The sequence below is a fragment of the Alligator sinensis genome, unplaced genomic scaffold, assembly GCF_000455745.1.
Source record: "Alligator sinensis unplaced genomic scaffold, ASM45574v1 scaffold1051_1, whole genome shotgun sequence".
Lineage (NCBI taxonomy): Eukaryota > Metazoa > Chordata > Crocodylia > Alligatoridae > Alligator > Alligator sinensis.
In genome coordinates this window covers 1,136,739-1,152,744 of record NW_005842473.1, presented here as the reverse complement: position 1 = coordinate 1,152,744, position 16,006 = coordinate 1,136,739, and positions in this window count along the sequence as shown.

The following is a 16,006-nucleotide window of genomic DNA, read 5'->3' as shown; positions in this document are numbered from 1 at the left end:
GGAAGTGTCACCTCCTTGGACCTATTCGTCATGCATCTGCTGATGCACGATAAAGTGCCGTTGGCTTTTTTGATGGCTTCATCACACTGCTGACTCATGTTCATCTTGGAGTCCACTAGGACTCCAAGATCCCTTTCCACTTCTGTGCCGCCCAGCAGGTCATTCCCTAGGCTGTAGGTGTGCTGGACATTTTTCCTCCCTAGGTGCAGCACTTTGCATTTCTCCTTGTTGAACTGCGTTCTGTTGTTTTCTGCCCACTTGTCCAACCTGTCCAGGTCTGCTTGCAGCTGTTCCCTGCCCTCCGGCGTGTCCACTTCTCCCCATAGCTTTGTGTCATCCGCAAACTTGGACAGAGTACACTTCACTCCCTCGTCCAAGTCGCTGATGAAGACATTGAAGAGTATCGGTCCAAGGACTGAGCCCTGCGGGACCCCACTGCCCACACCCTTCCAGGTTGAAACCGACCCATCCACCACGACTCTCTGGGTGCGACTCTCCAGCCAATTCGCCACCCACCGGACTATGTAGTCATCCAAGTCACAGCCTCTTAACGTGTTTACCAGTATGGGGTGGGATACCGTATCGAAGGCCTTCCTGAAGTCTAAGTATACGACATCCACCCCTCCTCCTGTGTCCAGGCGTTTCATAACCTGGTCATAAAAAGAGACTAGATTAGTCAGGCACGATCTGCCTGCTACGAACCCGTGCTGGTTTCCCCTCAGCATAATTTGTCCTGCTGGGCTCTCGCATATGTGAGCCTTGATAATTTTTTCAAAGACTTTGCCAAGGATGGAGGTGAGACTGACTGGCCTATAGTTTCCGGGTCCTCCTTCCTCCCCTTCTTGAAAATGGGGACCACATTGGCCCTTTTCCAGTGCTCCGGGACTTGGCCCGTGCGCCACGAGCGTTCGAATATTCCTGTCAGTGGCTGTGCAATGATGTCAGCCAGTGCCTTCAGTACCCTCGGATGGAGCTCATCCGGGTGCATCATAACAAGCATCATAATGGCTCCAAATCTTACTCCCAAGCGCTATTGTAACAAAAAAATAAAATAAACGAAGGCAGCACAAGTATTAGTTTAAAGAGATAGAGAAATTGGCAGTTCCTAAATTTCATTCCCATACTCAATTAATGTGCCTCCCTCAACTTGCTTTCCAACAGTTACCATATCTGAGTGGGCATGTCTACACATGCATGAATGTGCTTTATTTATTGCACATTAAACCTAGTACCTCTGGGCATTTATGCACATACTTTTTCACGCTGAGACATGCCAGAGGTCCAGTGCATGCATGTGTAAAAATGCCTTCCATTGCGAGGTACTAGGAAAATTCACATTAGCCTGGTTTAATGCGCATTAACTAAAGTGAACACTTTTAAAGTGATGCTTAATATGCATTAGTCTATTTTAATATGCATTAAGTAAAAAGCACATTTTTTATATGATGTTTTAACGAGCATCAAAAATAGGCTAATATGCATTAAAGTGCACATATAGATGCACTCAGTAAGAACCTGAATGAAAACTATATATTTGGGGGTATTATCTGTGGGATTCCTACTGCCATAGAGCGCTAGGGTAGCTCAGCATAGTGGTTAAAGGCCCTAGCACAGGAATGGGCAATTATTTGGGTCCACAGACCACATAGGGAGTATGGAGGATTTCTATCCCAGCCTCCTCCCAGTTCCTCTTTTACCAGTTTTTTTTCCTTTGGGCATTGTCTCCTCACCTGTCCGTCAACCTGGCCTAGGTGCCTGGGGACAGGTACCAGGGTGGGGGCTTAAGCTCTCTATTGTTTTAGCAATGACCTCATAGCTGGGGGTGAACTGCTGGCCTTCATTAGATCAGGTAGATGATGTCAATAATTGGTTCCTAAAAACCATGTCTTAAGTTGAAACATTGTAACTCGGAACCAATTTTTCCATAGGAAACAATGGTATAAATGGGGGATTGGTTCCTGAACCAAGGCCCACTACCTTATTTTCACCAAAAATAACCCAGAATTTTGGACTCAATCAATTATAGATGAGTAATACAGCTATATGAATGTATTCATATTGTAAATAGCAATCATATTGATTCGGAAGGACTTCTTTGAGGTGACTTTGCTGGATAGTGGCAGAAAGGGATCTAAGCACAATGGCAGAAAGGGATCTTGGAGTCATTATTGATTCCAAGATGAATATGGGCCGCCAATGTGAGGACGCGGTCAGCAAGGCTAACCGCACTTTGTCACGTATCCACAGATGTGTCATGACCAGGACCAAGGAGGTGATCCTCCCTCTCTATGCAACACTGGTCAGGCCGCAGTTGGAGTACTGTGTCCAGTTCTGGGTGCCGCACTTCAGGAGGGATGAGGCCAGCATCGAGAGGGTCCAGAGGAGGGCCACTCGCATGATCAGGGGGCAGCAGGGCAGGCCCTATGAGGAGAGGCTAAGGGACTTGAATCTGTTCAGCCTTCACAAGAGAAGGCTGAGAGGGGATCTAGTGGCCATCTATAAACTTACCAGGGGGGACCAGAGGGGATTGAGTGAGACCCTGTTCCCCCAACACCTCCCGGAGTAATAAGGAACAACAGCCACAAGTTGATTGAGAGTAGGTTCAGGCTAGACATCAGGAGGCACTACTTCACAGTCAGGGCAGCCAGGATCTGGAACCAGCTTCCAAGCGAAGTGGCGCTAGCTCCTACCTTAGAGGTCTTTAAAAGGAGGCTTGATAACTACCTAGCTGGGGTCATTTGAGCTTAACCTTAGTAGGGGTCATAAGAGCCCTGTATTCATTCCTTCCCAGGACAGGGGGTTGGACTGTTGACTAGATGATCTGCTCAGGTCCCCTCCAACCCTACTTCTATGAATCTATGGACTTTTTAAAGGGCTCATGGTTGGACTTTTTGAAGGGCTCTTGGCTGGAGTCTTCTCAGGAGTCTTGGCTGCAGGTTTTTCTGGAGTCTTCATAGATTTCATAGACATTAGGGCTGGAAGGGACCTCGGAAGATCATTGAGTCCAGTCCCCCATCCGAAGGGCAGGAAGTCAGCTGGGGTCATAGAATCATAGGTCTTGTCTGCTTTCTTAAAGAAACTGTCCAAGGAAGTTTGGATAGATGGTCTCCAGGGAGATAGGCAACACAGCAAACTGGTGTGGCGTTGCATCAGATCAAGCACAAAGTCAAAACTGGTGTGAGAAAGTTGAAACGGTGTCTATTTATAAACAGTGTAAGTGCAAAACGTTGAAATATTGTAAGTCAAGGACTGCCTGTATATGCCAAGACTGCCCAGGAGGAGTGGCAGCAGCCATGATGAAGACACAGAGAGCAGCTGCCCATCTGCAGCTCTCCATCTCTCTTTCTTGAAACACATGGACACACTATGAACTGCCTGCCTGCCTCCAGAGGAAAGTTATATCAGTCTCTGGATGATACTTGTAAGTAAAGTACTTGGAAGCCAGCTAGATAGATAGCCTGCAGTAACACAGATGCATGATCAAAGGCTGCAGCACCACTGCTTACTCTAAGGTTATTCTGTAGTATTTCTCTATCCTGTGCCCATCCCCAAGCATGGTGGACTTGTTGGGAGAGGCATGCCTTTGTGCCCCCTGGGACCAGCTGACTAGGGGAGGATACTTTTTGTGCTTCAGGCTAAAGGAAGTGCCCCAAGCTTTTACAGTGGGTCAAGCACCCTCACGGGCTACAAGGCCTGTGTACCCCAGGGGGCACAGGGCCCTGAAACAGTCTAAACCCCAGGGTGGTGGCGACGGTACTCCCAGGCTTGCGGGTGTGCTCTGGGAAGGGGGTCGGCTGGACATGAGGCACCCTGGGGAGGCACCCAGAGCTTGGTAGGTGGATCGGCACAGTAAGGTGGGCGGCTCAGTGCAGGAACGCCCCCTACTGGCCCACCACAGGGAGTTTTGGGGAGCTGTCACAAGCCAGGTCAGAGCCTCCCCTTCCCATGCAACAGCGTACCAAACCTCCCAATGTGGGGATTGGGCAGTTGGTGGGTGGGGAGCTGGCATGGAAGCGGGTGAATGGCAACTTCAGCAGGGCCACCAACAGCACTGCATCTGGGCTGCCTTTCTACACCAAGTCAGGGCTAGAGTTGCTGCCCGGCTTCAGCAGCAGTAGCCCGGGCACAGAGGCAGTGGTGACTGGTCAGAAACTGATGCTGGGCACTGGGAAAAAGCAGGACCTGGTGGTGGGAATGACTGACTCCCCCTGGCTGCTACCAGGGCCTTCTCGCCGTAGCTACCCAGAGCTTGTGCCAGGGCTCTTCTCCCCGCCACTGCCACCAGCACCACCTCTGGGCTCCCTTGCCTGGCAGGGAGGAGCCACAGGGCAGCTCTAGCATGGGCTCTGGGAGGCCTCAGTGAGAAGACCCTGGCAGCAGTGAGGGGGAGGCGGCTGTGCCTGCTGCCAGATCCTGCTTTTTCCTGGTGCCCAGCAGCAGCTTCCGTCTGGCCCTGGGCTGAGTGCACAGCCCTGGCCCAGGCCCACCTCATGCAGGGGGGGTTGAAGTCCCTGCAGTGCCTGCTCTAAACCCAGCCAGTATGAGCTGCAGCAGCAGCTGGGTGTGGGAAAAAAGTGAGACCTGACAGCAGGTGCAGCTGCCTCCCCTTCCCCACTGCCAGGCCCTTCTTGCTGCTGCTGCCCAAAGCCTGTGCCAGGGCTCTCCTCTCCCCTCTCCCTACCCCGCTGCTGCTGCTCCACTAGGTGTGAGGGCCCAGGACAGCCTGGAGGCAGCAATGGTGGTAGCAGTGGGGAGGAGCCATAGGGCAGACCCTGTGTGGTCTCCAAGCAGCAGCAGTGAGAAGGGCCCAGCATGATGAGGGAGAGGTGCCCACACCCACTGCCAGGTCCCATTTTTTTCTGACACTCAGCAGCAGCTTCTGCCTGCCTGCTGCTGCCACTGCTCATCATAGCCTAGGCAGATGAGTCTGGGATGGGTACTTTAGGGGCCGTGACCCCTGCGCCATAGGCCGGACTGCGCCTGTGCCAGGCAGGACTATGGGATCTGGCATCGACCAGACAAAGTCCCTACATGGGCTAGATCCAGCCCGTGGGCTGTATTTTGCACACCCCTGCCCTAGTGTGTGGTTAGAATCCAAGCAGAACTCTGGAGCTGAAGGTCAGTAGCCATAGTGCCTGATCAGGGCAAGTAGGTGGGAGCTGGGGAAGAACAAGGCCAAGAAGCACATCTAGGATAGCAAGCTGAGACCAGGAACTGAAGATATGTAAATAGGGTCTAAAACCAGAGACTGGAAACCAGGAAACAAGTTGAGTCAGAGTCCTGAACCCAAGAAGCAAGCAAGGTCAGCATCTGAAGTCATGAAGTGGGGTCAGACACATGACAGTCAAAGTAGGGTCAGGAGTCAAGTTCCAGGAACAAGGAGACAGCTCCTGACCTAATTATATCTCTTTGTGTTTTGTTCAGATGGGAAGTTCAGTATGTTCTGCAAGAAAAATTAAGTGTCAGGGCAGTCTGTTAAATGAAGACTTGGAGCCAATCACATGGTCAAGCAAACGCTTTCTTGGAATTCTAATGGGACAGCTAGCTTAACCTGGGGCACAGGGACTTAACTTTTGCACCCTAAGGCCCTTTCTGTAATATGGTCAGATTTAGGGTAAAATTACATTACAAGAATGCTATCATACTGCCAGTCATTTGCCTTCTATTACATTATGTTGTATATAGCACCCAATCATTAACTGTATATAAACATCCCTTCATCATAGAGCGAGCACTTCCTAACTGAAGCTTGATATAACACTATTTGTATTTCATAGATTCATAGACATCAGGGCTGGAAGGGACCTCGGAAGATCATCGAGTCCAGCCCCCCGCCCAAAGGGCAGGAAGTCAGCTGGGGTCATAGGATCCCAGCAAGATAAGCATCCAGTTTCATCTTGAAGGTGTTCAATGAAGGCGCTTGAACCACCTCCAGTGGCAGGCTGTTCCAGGCCTTGGGGGCTCGGACAGTAAAGAAATTCTTCCTTATGTCCAGCCTGAAACGATCTTGAAGTAGTTTGTGACCGTTCGACCTCGTCATCCCTTGGGGCGCTCTGGTGAACAAACATTCCCCCAGATGCTGGTGGTCACCCCTGATAAACTTGTAGGTGGCCATCAGATCACCCCTGAGCCTGCGCTTTTTCAGGCTAAAGAGCCCCAGGGCTCTCAGCCTGTCATCGTAGGGTCTGTTTCCCTGACCTCTGATCATGCACGTGGCTCTTCTCTGGACTCTCTCAAGCTTCTCCACATCCTTTTTGAATTGTGGAGCCCAAAACTGGACACAGTACTCCAGCTGCGGCCTCACTAAGGCCGAGTGGAGGGGGAAAATGACGTCCCGAGTATTGAAACAGGTCATGCAAATCTTTTACTCCCTTGTAAGAGCTTTCCTGTCACATCCCATTTTATTTATTTCTAATCAAAATACCTGTTAATAAATATTGCACCATTTGCTAAATTATTAACATAATGAGTGTGTTACTATCTTTACCCCATGTCTCAGTGGAGGCTGATATGTCAGCTCCTATGAGCAACTATCCCTTTTCACTTATCTGAACCCTTATTTTACAAATTCTCACAAAGACAGCAAAGGCAGAGGTAGGCAGATATTAAAATGCTTGTCTAATAGGAGTTGTTCCCAAATTCAAAGGTACTGTAAAACTAGACTCCACTATATTTAGAAATATCATGTGCTATTATTATCTATAGCAGTGGTTCTCAATCTGTGGTACAGGTACCATCAGTGGTGTGCAGAAAACCTGTCAGCGGTACAAATTAACAGATTATTATAATTACTTCATACGACAAAAGTTATATTATACTTAAGGTTGAACTGAAAAACTTGCTGGTGGTACTTAAGGCTGTATCTTTTTAAATCGGTGTGCGATCTGTCAGAGTTTGGGAACCGCTGATCAAAAAAGCTGTCAGAAAACATTGCTAACCCCTATTCTAAATTATATAGTTAACTGAATTTCTTCCAGCACTTTTATGGGTCTCTGTTTGATAGTTACAGATTAATCATTAGTGAATTGTTTTGTTTCAAGTTAAGAAGATTGGTCTGGATAAGAAACACTTCTGACCTCAAGTTTAGAAAAAATAACTTTTATTAATTCACGAGCAAACCTCTAAATAAAATTGATGAAATGAGCTTAATGAAATCATCTTCCTGTTGTTGGACAAATGTGGCAGCTGCTGAGTACTTTACACAAAACCAATGTGCCATAGGATCCTCAAGAGCACTCCAATTAAATGGGTTAAACCTTGTTGAAATTGGAAGTTCAGCTACCACTTAAGAGAGTTCTACGTGATAGCTATAGATGTTTCTACCCAAAGGATTCAAGTCTGTTCAGAAATGTAAGTGACCTGGATAGGCGTATAAAGTGTTGTTTTGGGGGCAGGGATATCCATGGAGCAGAGAGCTCAGGTAGAGGAGAGACTGAGCTCAGGAACAGGTAGAGAAGAAAAGCTTGAGCACCAAACCAACACTGATGTGTGACCCTGGAAGAAGCAAGAAGTGGGCTTTTGGACAAGGGCGCAAGGTGAACAGCTCTCAGTCTGTGAGCTGGGAAAGTGTCTTTTCTTGTATAATTTCTTCTGTGTTCAAGAAAACAGGATTCTCTACGCTGTTGCAAACAGAACTGTTTCAAAGATACCCGGATCCAGCACCAATTTCTTTTTTTATCCGAAATGATCCTAAAGCTTGGCTAGCACTTCAGCTCAAAGGTGTAACACTACTGACAGAGTTGGGGCCCAGTTTCCAAGGAGAAAAATTGTGAGCTAGTATTCCAGCTGAAACAAGATGACATGTTTATAAAAATTAAAAATGTCCATAAGGAAGTGAAGGTAAGACTTTAAACAGTCAGAGACTTTACAAAAGGAGTTAAAGCGAGATCCAAAACCAGAACTGAAGGCATCATAAAAGGAATTAAAGCAGCACTAGGGGGTGTTCCCAAAAAAGTCTAAGGGTGCATCCAGACAAGCATGCACGTGCATCTTGCAGCGTCTCCTCTTCAGGGCATAGAAGTGGGAGCTGCGGTCCACCTCCCAAAGGAGCTGGATGTGCGAGCGGACAAATGCACTGTGGGTGCGGTGGTCGTCCAGAGCATGAAGCTCTTCCCGCCTGTCCCGACACTCCGCAGAGGGACGGGTTGGTTGGGTCAGCGCTAGGTGCCTCTCCAGCTCTAGCACTTCCTGCTCGAGCTGCTCCTGGACCACCTCCCTCTGCTGGGTGTGCCCCCAAGTGTAGCCATGGCAAAAAAGCTGGATGTGCACCTTCCCCACATCCCACAATCTCCGAACTGAGGGGAAAGCTGCCACCACGCCAGCCAGAACTCCCGGAAAGCCTCCCTGAAGCCTACCAGTAGGCCGACCCTGGATGCTCAGGCTCTAGTGTGGCCTGGGCCCAGACAAGGTGGTGATCGCTGAAAGGGGTCAGCCAGATGCCAGAGGAGTGGGCCCGAGCAAAGTGATATAAACTCGGTCTAACAGGGAATGGTATGCCTGCTACTCCCCCACTCTCACATAAGTGAAGGCAGGGGACTCAGTGGGGTGACAGGCATGCCAGACCTCCACCAAGATCTCCTCGAGGATGCCTACGGCAGCCTGGTTCCACACCTTGCCTGACCGGTCTTGCGCATCTAGGGTGACGTTAAAGTCCCTGCCAAGGACCAGGCACTCACAAGGGTTGAGGGTGCCAATGTATGTGGCCGCCTGGTGGAAGAAATCCACCAATACCGGGTCCTTCGCAGGGGCGTACACGTTCAGAAGGTTCAGGACCAGCCCCTGCACCTGGACCTGGACGTGCAGCAGGTGGCTCGGCACCACCTCAATGTCCTTGAAAACCTCCAGCTGCAGGCCCAGGGAGAACAGGGTGGCCACACCAGATGAGGTGGTTGAGAGGCGACTAAAAAGACCCTGCCTCTCCACTCCAGCTGCCAATTTGGTTCACCGGCTGGAGTCGTCAGGGTCTCCTGCAAGAGTACCATGGGGTACCACCCCCCCGCCCGAAGGAAGGAGAGCACCTGGCTCCCCCCAGACCCTTCCTGAAGCCATGGACGTTGAGGGTCGCAATCTTAAATGACCTCATGGCTGATGTTTCAGCAGGGGCCTCGCATATCTTAATGCCCGGTGTGGGGTCCGCCACTTGGCATAGTGCCCTCCCATGCGCATAGAGGGCATCTATGAAACTGTGGGCCTGCCTATAGATCCGGGCATTGCAGCTTTTGGGCCCCTTGCCTCCTCCTGCCAGCGCCCTCGCAGTGGCAAAGATACTGTCAAAATCTCCCCAGCAGTCCAAGGCTAGCTGTACCTTGCTGGTGGACCGACGGGTGTAGTCACGGTCAACAAATGCAAGTAGCTCATCCCTGGGGACCACTGGGAGCGAGAGGTCTGTAGGCTCCATGGAGCCTCCTGGTTCTCAGGTGTCCTCCTCTTGGTCCTGGAGCTCAGAGGGCTCTTCTGGCACCATCAGAGCCCCCCAGTCCACTAAGACCCTGGACTCTGGTTGGGATTGGGAGAGCTCTGCAGCCCCCTGGGACAGGGGTCCAGCAAGAGAAGGTGAGGGTTGGGGGAGTGAGGCAGCCACGATGGGGGTATGACTAGGGGCAGAAGGGCCCTGCTCCCTCTCTCCCCTCAGTTGCTGGTGCCCTCCCTGGGACTCCACTAGATTTGGTTGGGGGGCGGGGTCCCTTGTGCTCACAGGTGCCCTGCTCATAATTGTAGCTGTGATGCCAGGGGGGCCTGAGAGGGGTGGGGCACCGATGGTAGGGGCACCCCTTTTTCCAGTGGGACCTGCAGATGCCCTCTCCGCTTGGCCCATGGGGCACTCATGATGCGAGTGCCCTGGGACACGGCACTGGAAGCACCACAGGTCCCCCAGTGTATAGAAAATCTTCACCAGGGTCCCTGATAAGGAATTACCAGGCACTGCTCAGCCTCCAGCCACGCTCCTGCCACCAGTTGAATCACGATCTGGTGATGGCCTCCACCATGTGCGCTCTTTCCAGGGTCTCAGCACCCCAGTGAGATGGCCACCACCGGGGAGATAACTCTCCCCAGCATTAGGCCCTGCTCCTCCAGCTCCAAATGGGGATTTAGGGAGGGATGGAGCTGAGGACCACCCTGGTCCCCAGGTCTTCTAGAGGCTCGAGGGGAACATACTCACTCCCCACCACGAGCCCCCTCTCCACCGCCTTTTGTACAGCAGCCTCTGAGGCAAGGAAAAAGACCCCTTGCCATGAAAATGGGAAGTCACCATGATTTTGGGGGCCCCCTCCACTACCCAAGCCAGAGCCTTCACCCAGGTCTCAAAGTGCAGGTTCTCCCACTTGGGCAGTTGGTACTTCACCCCATGCCTGCAGGTGAGTGCCAGAAAGGGGGCCCCGCTTCCCAAGCTGGAAGGGCCAGCAGTAGAGGGTCCAGGGCCCCTGGCTTTGGGTCTCCCTACAGCTGCCTGTGTATATCTGTGGTTTTCCCCCAGGGGGGCCATGTTGGTGGGGTCTGAACTAGGGCCAGGGACAGGCTGAGTGGGTGTGCTGGCTAGTATAGCGCACCTGGTCCCCTCAGGCACTGGTGGTCTAGGCTTCAGGGCAGGGCCCTTGCCCTTCCCACCCCCAGCTGTCGAGGAGGCTGAAGAGGAGCCCTTCCCACTGCCCTTGCCCTTGGTCCCCAGTGATGGAAAAGGGGGCTTGGGAACTCCTCTGGGGGAGGCCTGGCCAGGGGTAACCCCCTGGCCCTGTTGGCTCCATACCGGAGTCCCACCTGCCCCTGCAGCAGAGGTTGCAGGCTTCTCCACCCCCATAGGAGGTTTGTTGGACTCTGCCTTTGGGGTGGAACCCTTGGGGGCTGCAGGAAGCTCTGTGGGGGCATCTAACTCCCCCCTGAAGGTTCCTGCCCTGCCATTGTTTCACATGAGGGCAGGAAAGACAATAAAGAAAAACAAAATATCCCATGGGGCTGGTGAATCTAGTAGGGGCAGGCTGGGGTTGTGGGACAGAAGGGGTTTAGAGAGGAAGGGAGGAAAGGGGTTGAAGCTCACTGAGCCACAGCCCCACAGGAAAAAAATGGGAGGCCTATGCTTTGAGAATGGAGGGGGGGGAACAAAAACAAAACCAAAAACAACCACACACACAAGGCTGGGGAAACTTGAGCTAGCTTACTCAGCCACACAACAAACACCAGGTCAGGGGGAGTGGACCACAGGACTTACCACACAAGGGCAAAAAAGCATACAGGGAAGGCCGAGGCAGGTGTAAAAGCTAGCTGGAGCAGTGGAAGGACTTTGTTTGTGGAAGATCTATCCAGAAGCCCCTGAGGCCTCCAGCTAGTTGCTCAGCAGCAGAGCAGTAGGCAGGAAGACAAATCAGGATCAGATGCAATGAGGTAGCTGTGTGGGAGGGTAGGAGCAGCCAGTCACTTAGGAAGTGATCCAGTGCAGGTATGGTGTCAGGTGGTGCAGCAGGGAATCTCCCTCTCTTCTGAGAGGGGGCAGCAGCAGAAACAACAGCAACAGCACAGGTGCTGGCCCCAGGCTGCAGATCTGGGAGGAGCCAGGCAGGGTTATTTTGCCCAAAGTGGCACAATTTGTCCCACACCAAAGTTCATGTCTGACAACCTGCACTGAGGCAAAAAGCTCTGGCTCAAATTTGCACCACTTCTACTTGAGCTGCTGCAAATGCACGTGCTTGCATGTGTATATGTACCCTAAGAGATAGGAGCTTAAATCTCTGTTAGAACATAAACTAAAAAGTATCCAGACAGACAGGGAAGACCATCCGCAAAACTTCTTTCTGGTAAAATGGAACAGATTATGAGCAACCTGAGTGCTACAGATGAGAAGTTTTTTCCCCCCCAACATAGTAGAGGTTTAGAAAGCTATGGCCAACCTGAAACATACTAGTAAAAATGAGCTGCAGCAAAGACTTAAGGAATTAAAAATCGGGCTACAAAAGGAAATCAAAGGATCACAGACCACAGTGAAGTGAGTTTCTGACAGTAGTTGCAAGAAGTGTAGTAAGTTAAATTGCAAGAATATTAAATATATCATTTGTAAAAAGTATAAAATGCTGGAGACTAGCCCTTGTCCATAAAAACTGTTGTGAACATGCCTGGTTTTAGCTATTCACAGTATCTAATTACCAGGAGTAACAGGATAGTTTTATAGTATATTCCTACCCTTTTGCATTAAAATCATAGTCAGGCTGAACATACAGCTCTATGTTGAAAAATGGCACTGTCTTAATATCTCTGATGCCTGGAAGTATGTACTGACTTTAGTGACATAAGTACATTTTTACTGCTTTTTAATCCCATTGGCCCAGCAGAGACAACAATTAAGGAATCACAAGCTGTTGCTTATTCTTTTACTGCGTAGCCTCCACAGGATTGCTTTTTAAATTCTATCAATTATACCTCTGTAAATCAATTCTGGAAAATAGGGTTGCACAGGTATCACTGAGGGCATAATTTGGTAATTTTATTACAGGGGATGGTATGCAGGAAAGAAAAAAAACATTGAGCCTGGCTTTCTGAATTCAGGTTGCATGTGCATGGCTTGCAGTCAGAAAAACATGATTTCTCGCAAACAGAGCACAGCTGATGCATAATCACAGAGACAGATGGAACCCCGAGCTGCTATTTTTACAGGCTATTCAAAGAATCACAATTAAAAAATCTTGGCATGTGTTTTGATATCACTTACGATAGTGTAATGTAAGTATAACTACCGACTTCAGTACAATTATTCTCAATTTACATTAGTAAATTGGAATCAGTTCACTATCAGCAGTGCACTTTAAAAAATATTCCTGTACTGTATTACAAATTTATTAAAAAGCATTAAAAACAAATTTAATAAATGCTAAACTAATTTATGTTAAACTATGTTACACAGAACTGTGCTACTTTCTTTCCCCATTTCCCAGTTAAAGTAGACTTACTCTTGTTTTTGTTTCTAGTGAGCTTCTAGTTAGATATTTTCTGTTTATTGTGAACTGTGACACTACTATTCATGGGCTATGACAAGGTTTCGGTGGCAACATTCCTGGGGAATGTTTATTTATTTAAAAATAACTTTTGATTGGAATTTTTTGAAATGTCATGGTAACATTTTATCCATCATTATCTGAAGAGTAAATATTGGTTTCTACAAAACCTATATTTGAGGATGTTTGCGGATAAATTTTAGTCAGCTTTTCTCATCAGGAGGGGGACCACAGTCCATGTCCATGTCAGATTTTCAGGTGAAGCTGGTAACATGTAATAAAATAAAATAAAATAAAATAAAATAAAATAAGGGTGTCTCATCATATAGAGGGGTTGCAGTGAGTGCCTTGAGTTCACACACTTACTGCTACTGAGAAGCATGCAACGGACTATGTCAGCATCTCATTGCATAAAATTGAAAAGCACAAACATGCAATGCAGTAGACCATGAAAAACCTCAGAAAAAGTATCTGGTAACTGATATGCCCAGGGCAATCCAGGAAAAGCCAGGTACAGTAACAGAAATGAATGTTAAGTGCTGACTCATTCTCTAGCTTCAGCTTCTTGTTACTGAATTCCTAGGCTGTTAAGTCTGAATCCTAGTCTTAACAAATGGTGATAGTCATCCCAGGACCATTCCAAGAACTTACGGAATCAAACTCTTACTCAGGACAAATTCCCCTTGAACTTAATAGTTTTTTCCTTGGGTGAAAGCTGGCAGGTCTCACCAACACTATTGTAACCTAATAATCAAATACAATATTTTATTTGTTTATATTTTATTTCAAATAAAAAACTATTTCAAATTCCAATCAAATCAAACTTCCTGTTTGATTCTTAATCGCTGTTTCAATATTTAACATATTAAAATAATCTGCTGTTTAAATAAAGTGTAGAATATTTATGTATTATTTGGGTTAGTGGGATTCAAGGCCTACTCTAAAATAATAATACGGTAAATTCTAGGCTTGTGTTTTCTTTCACGCTGCCTCTCAATTTGTAAAAACTACAAAGTACCTTATCGTTCCTACAATGTTACCTTAAAATAACTTCGGTTGAAAAAAAAAACTGTTTTCCTTCCAAAGATAAGGACTTAAATGTTACAGAACACAGAAAATAAATGCTTCTCTAATAAGAGTCAAGAATTGTAATTTCCATAACCTTTCATTCTAATAATATTTCAGTGACCATGATTAGCACTATAAAGATATTCATGATGGTACTAAATAACTTATTGGGATAAACATTAAATGCATTGTAAATCTGCATCTTGAGCAAATGCCTTATACTTACTCGTTCCAGGGGTCTTCTTTCCCGTAAGTGCTGTTAATACACATGTACCTGTTTGTACCAGTACAGTATTTTGAATGTGTTTAGCAACACTATTCTGATGAAGCTTGAGATTCTTGCTGGCAATCTTTGAGACAAAAGAATGACGTAATTCCTCCACTTTGTCTCATTGCTAACCCAAATCCTAAAGTTTCTTTCTGAAGCACTAAATGCTGGCATCTTTACTCCAGTTTGCACTGGTGCAACCTCCCTTGTTTGGAGCCATTGCTTCACTGCCAGGGGTTAAGCTTCATAGTGCTTTTCAAAGGACTAGATAGGCTGCTGTTTCATCCAGAATACACTGCCTGCTTTCCATTTGCTCACACAAACGTCTCCTAGGTGTTTTCAACATTTTTAGCCTCAAAGCTCGAGAACTAGTGGTTGAGAGGTTGTGAACTAGTGGCTCTTAACCTTTTTAGCCTCGGGGCACCCCTCAGGAGATTTGAGGTTCCCCTCGATAGATTTGAGGCCCCTCTTGGAAAATGCCAGCTCTCAGCTTTCGCTCGTTCTTTGAGTGCAGACAACTACTAGAGCAATTCTTCCGGTGCAAAGACCTCAGGAGAGATCCCAGCAGGTCAACATGCCTTTGATGCTGCAGATTCCTCGTCTGTCACATGAATTGTGCCATTACACCGAGCACCACTAGTGCTGCGTGGCAACCTGCGGCACCCTTGAAAGGATCTCAAGGCCTCCCGGGGGCCTGCCGTAGGCATTTCCTTTACAGCGGCCAAACTAGGTGTGCGCTGGATGAGTGGATCTCAACCTTTCTAGGCTGGAGGCAACCCTGGAAAGGCTGGGGGCACCGTGGGAAGTGCCAGCTCTTAGCGTTCACTATTCTTTTTGTTTACATAAAGGTAATAGAGGAGTTTCCCAAAGACTGGAGGAAGACCGCAGCAACCAGTTCCTTTTTGAAGGCTCTGGGGTTGTCCCTTCTGTGTGCCTAACAGCGTGGCCTTACGGGAGGGCCCCAGGTCCCACGCAGGCTATCAGCTTATGTCCTGGGAGGCGTTTGTGTTGTAGACGGGCCCATACAGAAGATGCAATGACCCTAGAACATAGCTCAGTGTTAAAAAACTTTATTTCTTCAACTTATTAAAAACTCCTTCCTTCTTCAACTTATGCCTCTAAGGGGCTCCAAAAGACTCAGGGCCCCAAAAAACCTAAGGCTACCTTGGGAGGCCTTCAGGGCAGCCTGGGGCGCTGATCACCAGGGGCTACGAGTGGCCTCCCCTGCCTGTGTCCCGCGGGGTCCGTGCGGGGGGGCCCCACCCATCCTGCCACCAACGGTCGTCGCGCGACACCCCACAAGGCGGGCGACGGTTGACACGCCGCCGTTGAGGTGGGGGAGAGGTGACCACGCGCGCTGCGCCTGCGCACACGCCGCTCCCCAACCGTCGCGAGCAGCTCTGAGACGTCACAGTTGAACTGGCGCGGGAGACGCACTGCGCCTGCGCACACCCCCTTCCAACCTTCGTGAGCTCCCCTACAGGCGGGCGACGGTTGAGGCGTCACAGTTGGGAAGGGGGAGGGAGTCCTCGCGCACTGCGCCTGCGCACGCCCTCCGGAAGGGGCGGGGCGGGGGAGTCCCGCGAGGAAATTCCCGCGAAGACGGCGGGTCCCGCGAGGGTTTCGCAAGGCCGGGCCGCTCCCCGCTGGCGTCGCGTCGCGGCCGGGCTCCGCCCCGGGGCGGGCGGGTTGA